Genomic DNA, 12,050 nt, shown 5'->3' with positions numbered 1-12,050 from the left:
ATCAATTGAACCAATCATCAACATTGTTAGAATAATTTCACCACGCAAAAACATTGGGGTGAATTATTTGCAAAGCTCCATTCTGATTGGTGATTAAAGTAATGATATCATGTAATTGACCAATCAGAAGCAATGTTAGATCAGCAGGTAGTGCTCAGGGGGTTAAAGATGTAGAAGAATATTGGCAAGCTAAGAAGTTACTGCATTTATAAGACATTGAAGACATTTTTATAGCTATTGCAATGGGCTATTCCAGTTGATATCCATACACCCCCTATGGAAGACATGACCTTAATCTTCCACACAGGGAGTATGAATTTCAAATTGGGTTACCTTAATGAGTGACTTCATTTGAAATCTACACCCACTTTGTGGGAGATTAAGGTTATGTCATCCATAGGGGGTATGGATTTCAAATGGAATTGCCTGATATACCGTATAAGTGGTTTCTGACAAAGGGGACCTTTATGCATGTTATTATTTACAAGAAATTTATGCCTTAAGGGCTTTGTAAGCCACCTTTGTACTGATTTTTTGTGAGACTTTTCTGAATACAAGGAATATCCTGATATCAAATAATTTAATTTTTTTTTAAATTTGTGATATACAACTTAACTTTTATGCCAAATCATTAGAAATTGATATTTGACAGTCTTCGAAGTAAACTTTTAAATGTAATAATATGTATTCAAATGTATATAACTGGGAGGAAAAGCCAGTCATCATATGAAAAGACCTAAACATTAAGGTCTTTTGGGAACTTCATGATCTTCAATAAAAAAAGGTACATATTTTCATTGAATTTCAAAAAATCAAAATTATTTGATATCAGAAGGATATTCCTCATATTCAGAATACAATTTGGTGTGTCTGATGTACTCCAGCCCTCGAATTAAGGATCTGAAGGGGCACAGCAACTTTTTTAGGGTAAGTTGAAAATTGCCTTGGATTTTCACTGAAAAGGCAAGGCAGCACGGCAGTTTGTAATATTTCAAGAGGGCATCATGGCAACTGTTGAAAATTAGAGAAGGGCACCAAGGCAATTTCTCAAAAGTGAAGAAACCACACACGAACATAGATAGATGATTTTATAATGAAGGGGCAGGGCTGGGGCACCGACGGCAACTTCATTAGAGGGCACGGCAAGTGACTGCCTTGGGTAAAGGACATATTTTGAGGGCATTACCGCAGTGGGGATGGGCACCCATGGGTTAATTCGAGGGCTGATTGTACTCTCAGGTCCCACAAAAAATACTATGCAAAGGTTGGTGACCGAGCCCTTTACAATGTGACAAAAGTTCATTGCGTGTTGTTTAATTTTGCGATCTTATCTCTATTCGCGAAGATAAAGCCCTCGCTAAGATGACCACTTATACAGAAATCTGTGTACACTATTGTATAATCAGAAATTAAGCTATTCGGTGTTTTTATTGTTATTTTTAACAGGCGATACAAGGAAAACTTACTCGATTTGACCTACCTCAGTACATCAATTTGTATACAAATTATTATAGAAAGACAGTATCATATGGGCATGTACACATTTTCACAATTTATGAGCCTGATAAGAATAATAATTATGTTATTTTAGCGCAAGCAGGGCTGTCAACTCTCACATATTCGGCATAAATCTCACACATTTCCAGCATTTGGGCTCTATCTCGTGCCCTCATGCCAAGAAGTACCTATACCTACTCACTCCACGTTTTAGATTCTTGAGCGCCATGGCAAAAAAAATCAGGTCAGCAATTAAAAATTTTAGTTGGGATTCTGTCCCGGTATGCCTCTATTCACCAAGATCTCACACAAGCAATTCAAAAAAGTTTACAGCCTGGAGTCAAGCTCACTGATTGTGTGGACTTAAAAGTTCCCCAATAGCACAAATATATAGGGATGTAAGTTTGGTGTAATCATATTAATTATGGTTTGTAGGATTGCAATTGTAATGCTGCAAGTATCTTACCTACAGGCATTGGGCTATTCTAGTTGAAATCCATTCACCCCTGAAGATATGGCATGGCCTTAATCTCTCACACAGGGGGTGTAGATTTCAAATGGAGTGTCCCATTTTATAGGTAACACCAATTGAAATTCACACTCCCTGTGTGGAAGATTGAGGTCATCTGGGTGTGTGAATCTTTATTTGAGGTATTCACCATGAGCATGATGTGTTTAAGGTATTCATGTTTGTGCTACATATTAGGCCCCAAATTTTTGTCTCAGCTTCCCATGTGTATACACTGTAGGTGTTAAAATTTGCATTTTTGCGCACTCTTTTTCATGTTTTGAGGGATTTTTTCGGGATCATCAGGGGAAAATGTATAGCACTTATATTAAGGTTTTTGGCCAAAGGAAACACAGACTGGTTGGCCTTAATGTCAATCAATTGGCTGTTTACCAATCATGACCCATACACAAATTAGTGCTTTACACAAAAATCAGATTATGTTGTTGTACAAATACAGCCATGTTTGCATAACCTTGCACAAGTCAGTCAACCAATCAAACTTGAAAGTGCCTAAAACCAAGAAACTAAGGCGATAAGTACAAAGAACAATCATATACAAACAAATGAAAGAAATATAAGTGAAATACTTAACTGGGGATGAATTGATATCTAAAAGGGTCAAGAACATTCCTGTTATTAGGTGGGATTTTTGCAGCATGGGAGTATCAAATCACTGTTAGCTTGGAAAGATTTAATGCCAAAATATTTCAAAACATATCAATTCCAAAAACCTTGTTCACACATTTTACGTAAATGTAAAAAAAATGCAGTATTGTGAATTTAAATTCACAATACTGCAATATAAATAGTAATTAAATTGGTAGTAATTTTTCCTTATGTGAAAACATAATAAAGTGTGACTGTTGGTAAGTGCTATTCAAATATCAACATTCTCAAATTAAAGTGTACTTCAAATTTACTGGTAAATTACAGTGAATATTTATTGGAAATTGCTGGTAAACTACACTGAATATTTATTATTACAGAATGGGAAATGTATTTTAAACAATATTAAGTTTAACCAAGTTATTTATTTGAGGGTACGATCTGAAATACTAATTAATTCAAATGATATTTATAACCAGGTAAGGTGAAAGATTGTTTAGTGGACAGTTCTCTTATCTATAGACCACTTGACATCAATGTTTATCAACAAAGGCGAGGGATTGGTCTTTCGATATGCTCGAACGAACCGCTTCACCGTTCAATGGCTTTCTTGTACTATATGAAATGTGGTGGGAGATTTAAAATGCACATGCCCTGAGCAAACTATGATGCGCACGCACACTGCAGGGCAAAGAACAATGAAAAGTTTCATAATGCGTGCACATACTGCCGGGCAATGATGTCACATGTCAAGTGGTCTATATATAAGCTGACTTCTGATGTCATTGCCTGGCAATATGCGCACGTTTTAAAACTCCTGCCACATCACAATAGATGTTGTGCATATGACGTATTATACCCTAAATATGACTTCTCAAATGCATTAAACAAAAGCATGATTGCAAACTACAGCAAGAATTCGTCTCACACACATAACAAATACACTACGATTAAAATAGGTTGTTGCCCTTGATGACAACATTTGATTGAATGGACTGCACTGCGCCATGATTACGGTGAAGGACACCGGTTCAAATCCTTTGTTTGGAGCCAATCGATAAAAGCATGCAGGTCCTCTATAATGCTATTGAACAGTGTAGTGGTATGCAGTTCGCTCAAGCATATCGATATACCAGTCCCTTGCTTTTGTTGATAAAAATTGAGGTCAACTAATATATATCTATGTTGGTATTTATTATTATCACCCATACATTAAGTCTAGATAGTTCATTGGTTGATTGCCATTCAATATTTTTATCATCAACCACTGGTGTAGTACGCGAAACATTAACGTGTGCGTAATTTTACGCTGGGAACAAAGCATACGCAGAACTATGCCTGGGGAATAATTACTTTTGTGGGCATAGTCAAAGCTATGCCCACGCTTTTAACCAATCAGATGGCGGGAATCTTTTAGATGAGGTATATAATTTTATCTATCCCAACAACATTTACACAGTACCCTGTGGTTCTTTGCACTCTATCCAGACATATTATGTATGTCATGCACACATGAAGGGAAAAGACGGTTTCTTCCCACGACTCAAGACACACCACTTTAGCTATGCGTAAATTATTGGAAATATGATTGACATCCCAGCAAAATTAATCCTGTGTTGAGTTGAAAATATTACTCTTAAATATTCTTGAAATATGATATGATATAATTTATGTTTTAGTGATTTAAAACAAACAAAAAAGAAACAATTGTCTCTGTGTGTTTATGGTAGAAACATAATCAATTGGTGAAAAATGTATTGTCCAATTTCAAAATTTCAAGGAACAACCCATCTTTCACCTTCAACCATCACAATATACCGTAAACATTCGCCTAATGGCGCTATGGGCTCCTTGACATAACTTTAGACACAATTTTAAATAATAATAATTTTAGACACCAACTGAAAGTGCCCTCCCATAAAAATCCCACCAGTAAATTAGGGCACATACCCTTAATTCTTGTTAGGATGTTTAGAGGAGGGAGCTCTCTATGTGTACATGAAATTGACCCCAAGGCAAATAAGCCTAGGTTTTCCATTAGGAAAACATTTATGGTAGGCAGTTAATATTTGTGTGCTATCACTATATGGTACAGGAACATGCATGGGTGTATGTTCATACTGCACTCATGCAACTGTTTGTGCTGTTTTACATTTAAGAAAAAAACTTGATATACCAAAGGAAACATGCTTATTTGTTATATTGTTTGTATTATTTTTATAGGGTATTGGGTATTATTATATTTGGCTGTTCCAGTTGAAATCAATCCACCCCCTGTGGAAGACATGACCTTAATCTTCCACACATGGAGTGGATTTTAAATGGGGTTTTCTGAATGGGTGGCTCCACCGAGATCTACACCCCCTGTATGAACAATTAAGGTCATGTCTTCCACAGGGGTGTATGGATTCTAAATGGAACAGCCTATGGGAAATATATCTATGCATCTTGGTGACCTGATCCAGCAAAGTGGATCTTGAAATACAGATCATCGTTGGGCAGGAAAAACCTCCTGTGTACTTGTTGCCCTTGAACATGTTTAAAACAAAACTGCCAAGAGGTTACATAGGAGGTTTTGCTTTAAACATGTTCAGGGGCCAATGACACATTGGAGGGGTTTCCTGCCCAACAACGAATCTACTTCAGTTTACTTTCTTGTTTCACAAAATGAATGGAAATACGAAGCATGATATTGTCTAATATGATTCAGAGTCATGCACTAGCGTAAAGCAGAGAATGTAACAGGATGGGGAGGATATCATCTCTTGAGTGTTTTACAGTTGAGTACATAAGTGGAAGAAAGGCCCAACTCCACCATTTTACACAAATAAATTAGAACCAGCATTTTATTTCTAGCACACAGTTCTTTGTGTGTGAAAGAAGAGCTCAAATCAACTCTCAAATGTGAGCTATTTTTAAGGGATCCAAAATGAGCGTTTATTGCATTTCGACAGTATTTTTTGTGGGACATGAGACCACCTCAGACCTATCGAATTGCATTCTGAATACGAAGCATGTCTTTCTGATATCAAATAATTTTCATTTTTAAAAAATCACAATATAATATAAATTTTATGACAAATTATAAAATTTGATATTTTTCAAATTTTTGATATATAACAGTCCTCAAAGTAAATTATATAAATCTAATGATATATTCTTAAAGTGTATGTAGCAGGGAGGAAAAGCCGACGGTCAATTGAAAATTTTGACCTTTCATATTGAAGATATGGATTTTTTCCCAAAAGACCTTTTTTTTTTTTGGTGTTTTGGAAAAAAAAATCCATATCTTCAATACGAAAGGTCAACATTTTCAATTGATCGTCGGCTTTTCATCCCACCTACATACTTTAAGTATAAATCATCTGATTTATAAAGTTTACTTCAAGTACTGTTAAATATCAAAAATATCAATTTTAATGATTTGCCATAAAATGTGTATTAAATTGCGAATTTCAAAAATCAAAATTATTTGATATCAGAATGACATTCTTCAATATTCAGAATGCAATTCGATATGTCTGATGTGCTCTAATGTCCCAAAATAAATACTGTCCAAACGTTCATACCCCAGCCCTTAAGCTGTTTGACAAACCAGATTTGTTTAATAACTCTCTAAAATAGTCTTCCAAGTACACTTAATCATAGAGTTGGACCTTTCTTCCATAAATATTGGGAATATTATGGGGATGGAGTTGATTCCATCTTCCTTTTAAGTATTCAATTGGTAGTGCACCATAGGGGTCATGCACTTGTTCAGTAAAAATATAAATAATTGCATTATGTATGGGTTGTGTAAGATGTACATTTTGAATTGCACAAAAGTTACCCTCATGTATTCTTATTTTTTGCATTACAAACGAAGGAGTCTTTATCACCCTGATGTGGCAGTGACATCAGTGGGCATTTCATTGGGCACAGCTTCAAATTAATAGCGGTCGCTCAAAGAGCTAGCATACTCATACATGCTCTTAAAGACACCTCAAAACTGCTCCCTCAACTCGTCGACATCACTGCCGCATCAGGGTGAAAAATAGTGTAAGGCCAGTGTTTGAATATAGCTCAATTTTGTGGTGTCAGTGTTTGAATGTAGCTTAATTTTGTGGTGTGTATTTATATGAATTAAGTTCTGAACTTATGCCATTGTAAACCTATTAGTGTCGTATTCAACTTAACCAAAATCCATGGAAAGTCAATACTCAGATAAGTTTCCAATTTTCCATATTTCACCCCATATTATGATAAATTCACTCAAAAGAAATTAGATGGACAGGAAAGGAGGAGACAATCACATGGGCCACAATGGCCTCATCCTAATGGCATAGTTCAATAATGTCAATTTAGCAATCATAGTGCAAAATTTGACCTCAAGTTTCAGAGTATGAGTTTTTGTACCCAAATTTTCAAAGGTCATTCAATGAATGTGCAAATGTATTGGGGTTAAAGAACTGTGCCTTGATAGCATGTTGTGGATCCTAGTGAATGCCGCTTCCATTAATCACATTTGTGTTCTTAATGTAAATTGTGAACAGGGTGTTTGGATGATGAGTGTGTTTGCATCATGTAGGGTGATGAGTTATAATAGATTCCATATTACATCAAAGCATTGGGGGATTGGACCTTGAACCTTGACCATTGGCCAAATTAGGCCAAAAAAAACCAAGTTTGTTTCCTGTAGCGCGCGCATTTCGTTTTTGACGGCTTTTTTTCCCATTTTAATTTTTTTTTTTTCACTTTTGAAAAAAAAAATCGCAATATAATAATATAAAACACTACTGGAGTAAACATTTACACATCACACAAGAAACAAGCTTAGTGAAAAACTACTGGAGAAAACATCACACATTTTTAAATACTTTTTAATCTGCAGGTTGGAAGGGGATCATAAATATTCTTGAATATGAAGAAATATGATATTTTTTTTTGTGTCGGAGAGACCCACTGTAAATTTCCATTCCATTTTGGAAAAAAAAGGTATTTTTTTTTTCATTTAAAAAAAAGAATTAAAAAAAAAAAAAAAAAAAAAAAAAAACGCATTTCGCATTTGACTTTTTTGACCTGCTACAGGAAACAAACATGTTTTTTTTTTGGCCTTAGAAACAAAAGTATTATACATCACTCCACACCATGCAAAACTGCTGCTCAATATGGGGTTAGTACTGAGCCCCTTGATTGAAAGTTCACCTGTACAAAAATACAGATTATTCCAAGTTACTCCAAACTAATGTGGAATGTAATATAGTCAGTTGAACCAGAGATGTAGTTATAATTTTAAGAACCTTTATAATTTGTGCAGTTTTGTAAGAAGCAAAACTTTAATCAAAATGGTTGTGGAATAATGGTATAATTGCAGATTTTGATATATGTGACACGATCTGGTCCATGGGGGGCCAAAGGAGGCATTTTTGAAAATTGAGTTACTGTAATTATTACATTATACATACAACAGGCTATCATTTACTGAAAACACCAAAGGTCTAGCATACTTGGTTCTAAAGTTATGATGTTTTTTGATGTCTATTTTCTTATGTATTTTATTGTTTTTTACTCCATACTTTTACCTTTATCTCTGTTTCAAATTTGCCGCCTTTGGCCCCCATGGACCAGATCGTGTCACATATTGTTTGTCCTTAAGAAATTAAGAGGTTATAGACAGAACAGAGGGATATGAAAATTTTAATTTGTACTCAGAATTATATATAGTTTGAATTATCTTGATAGTTTTTGTAGTTTGATTTTTAAGGCTAGAGATGTAAATTTTCTTGATTTGAGGAGAATATTTGTATAATTTTGTTTGTAATATACAAACCTTGGTAACTGTATTTATGGAAAATATGTGCAATGAAATTATATATACAGACACAAAATTAAATCTTTTTGAAGCTAAGACTGGAGTCTTAGGGGCAGGATTGAGGTGAGGGGGGGTTCTTATTGCGTGGGTACGGGATGTGCGGCGATTTGGGGTGCATTTTCAGACTTTGGATCACAATTTTCAGAAAGCTGGTTTGGAGATAGGCATTAATTTTTTGAAAATTTCCCCCCAATAGTAAAATTGTCAAGAATTTTCCAGAATAGGGTAAATTTATCATAATTTTGAAGATAAATGATTTAAAAAAATTAGAATATTATTTTTAGGATTTTTTTCATCAGATTTTGGTCAATGTTGGGGGTATTTTTACAGAATCCTTGAAGCACATCCCTACCTAATCCAACATCAAGAACCCCATGTATTATGTTAATTGGTGTACATGTATAAGAGCAGCTTGGTGGCATGCTTGCAATGCAGCTGCGTAAAAAGTACTGACACAACTACCAAATTTTAAGTGAAACAACATTGCGAAGGAAGTTGGTCTGGAAGCTGTTTGGTAAATTCAGCAGCTTCCCAGTGAGGGTTCTATACTGGCCAGTCAGGCTTGTACATCTAAAGAGGTTACTAAGCCAACTATTTCATGTCCAACATTTTGATTATATGATCTCACATTAATATTTATCTTTCAGATTTGCAATGTGACCAGCATAACAATTAATAGTAAAGTTGGTAACTGCTGGCACTGATGTGGGTGTGTGTTTAAGGTACAATCACCATGTTGTTTCACTTAAAGTTTGGTAGTTGTGTCGGAACTTTTTACAGAGCTGCATTGCAAGCATGTCAACAAGCTGCTTTTGTATGTATATGTACACCATTTAGAACATATACATGATACAGCAATGAGCAAAACACACATGTACTTCACTTCCAAACCAGAGGTGAAACAATGTGTAACTGTGGATTCAATCGCTGCCAATGACCTGCTTCATTCGTGTGTGCAAATGTCAGATCTAGATCTAGATCATGGTCTAGGTGCAACTGACCTATAATTCAGCTTAAATTATCAGTCCTAGAACAATGCTAAATATGGGAAGTAAAACCTTTGAATTTGTCTGTACAGTGTGTGGTGATCTTAATGGGAAACTGTAAACACATCAAGATATCTTATTTCTATCAGAAAGGCAATGGCCAATATATTAAAGAATATGTAAAAAAATCTGCTTTTACAGATTGGCCATTGGCCTTTTGAAATCCAGGAAGTTATCTCACATAGAGCACATGTGCTGGGTACATGTGTATATAATTTCCTGGTCCAGCCATGCCATAGACCCTGTTTTCAGGGTCTATGGTCCAGCCAAACTACTGACCAGATGGAGATGCAATGAGATTAATCCAGCCATGTGGTAGGAGAGTATTATTATGCTATACTCTCCTGGACTGGTTTATATATAATTGATTTTAATAATTATGCATAAGTTTAATAAATGTTTGAAAATCAGTTGTGTTTGTAAAGATCTAATATTGTTTTAGTCATTTGGGATATACTAGGCAAGTCTAGTCTCTGTCATATTATGGGATGGTGATTTGAAGACGGACGGGTAAGGCACAACATCTTTTTTGGTCCTTTAGCGCTATCGATGCCCAAAGAGGTACCGATGGCACTTTTTATTGTACCCTGAACATTTGTACAGCAAATGCATTCATTTTTTATTTAAATGAAAAACAAGAACACTATGCAACTGTTAATTATTATGCTTGATACAATTTATTTTATCGCCAAGGAGTGATGTTAAATCCGTTCCTAACCGGACACCGATAGTTGTATAGGACCAAAAAGTGGGTGGGAAACAGAAGTAATTTTTGAAAGAAGAGTTGGTATAACAACATCAAAGAATTCTGACCATAGTTAACAAAAAGGTTGTTGACCTATGAACATTTTTCGTCATAGCGCCCTCCTGAAAGGTCTGACACATAACAAACTATACATTTTTGGAATCCTCATGACCATACGAGTATTTTGATATATTACTTGACATAATTGGAGCATTCTGAAAATTTGACCCCCATGTGACCTTGATTGACTCATGCCCGGAAGTTTCAGGAGGTGAGCCCAAGCTAAATTTATTCAGAATCAATCAAAGATCCCAAAATGACTCTCAAACTTTTGTTCTATGATTTGGTCGCGGATTCTACAGGCTGGTCCTGTACTAATACGTTATCACTCTGGATTGCTTGCAACTCGGTTGAAATCCATCAATGTCATATTCATGTAGACTTTCATTAGGCAATATCGCTACATGCACTCTGTGAAATGACCCTGTTCAATATTTTCTCATTTGAAGCGTGACCTTATTTGCATGGCAATTTCCGAATCAGGTTTTCATTTTAAAGCATCAATTTAAGGCCTGCTTTTAATAGAGAGCTAGGAACGTTTGTAAGGAACAAAATATTCACATTTATTGGTTTAGGGGAACAGCATTAGTCCAAAATTATTAAAGTTAGGGTTTAGGGCATTTAAGATTAGTGCTAGAATTTGGGTTAGGATTGTAGGCATATAATTTAGGGTTAGGATTTGGGCTTAGGTTATATATAATGTTAGAATTAGGGCTATGCTCCCACTGCTGATATACCCTCCCGATTTCACCCGAGGTGATGTCCACATCCACACTGAGACTATTCAAGTCAGGTGGTATGCGCCGTGCATTCTCTAAATTCAGTAAATTTCCATCGTCAACCGTCGGCAATTCTTGGTGCGATGCGACTAGCAGTGGACGCATCGTTTTTGTACTCTCGTTTTCACGGCAAAGATCTTGGATACCTAGACATATTCTGGTGAATATTTTGTGGATCAACCAACAAACTAGGCACCGGGAACGACAAGCGGCTAGGGGACGCAGGGGTAACCTTGTCAATCAAATACTTCATCTATTGTGTCAAATACTTAATCCGATAAGTGATCGATGTATATCGATAAAAGTAGGATCAAGATCATTTAAAGCCATATTATAACATTTTCAAACAAAATAGATTAGCATTTCTTTGCCATAAAATGTTAGCTTTTACTGTCAGATATATCTCCTCTTTTTTTTGATCCGAACAACTACGGCAAAGCAAAGAAAATTGGAATTTACTACCAGCGCACAGTTCGCCAATACGTACCACTCCTTCGGTCATGTTATGGTACGACCCTTTGTTGTGTATATCACCGTCCGGCACGCCGTGTACGTCCTGGATGTTATGAACATCGTGTATGCGTTCGAGTAATAATTCCATCGTAATAATAAAACGCTGATTCCGGCGTTTTATTCAAAATCACGGATTTTGACAAAACTACACCACCTAGTCTTGATTTTTGCAAGGTATATTGGTTTAATAAAGTACAATATAATCGTGTGAAAAAAAGAATTTGAAAAATTCAGTGAGGGCGTCCTCCTCAGCAAATGTTATAATATGGCTTTAAGCTACGGCGGCGCGCTTTCATACTTTATGAGGTGATTCAGCCAGGTATCTGGATTCAGCTCAGCACTCAACATGCTCAACAAGTTGTCATGACTTAATTTATTCTTTATGATTACGATTTAAAAAAAAAACAATAATAAAAATTAAAACTAAATAATGATAATATTA

Source organism: Amphiura filiformis, chromosome 4, assembly GCF_039555335.1.
Source record: "Amphiura filiformis chromosome 4, Afil_fr2py, whole genome shotgun sequence".
NCBI classification, from domain to species: Eukaryota; Metazoa; Echinodermata; class Ophiuroidea; order Amphilepidida; family Amphiuridae; genus Amphiura; species Amphiura filiformis.
The sequence above is the reverse complement of the archived record's forward strand: the minus strand, read 5'-3'. Positions refer to the sequence as shown.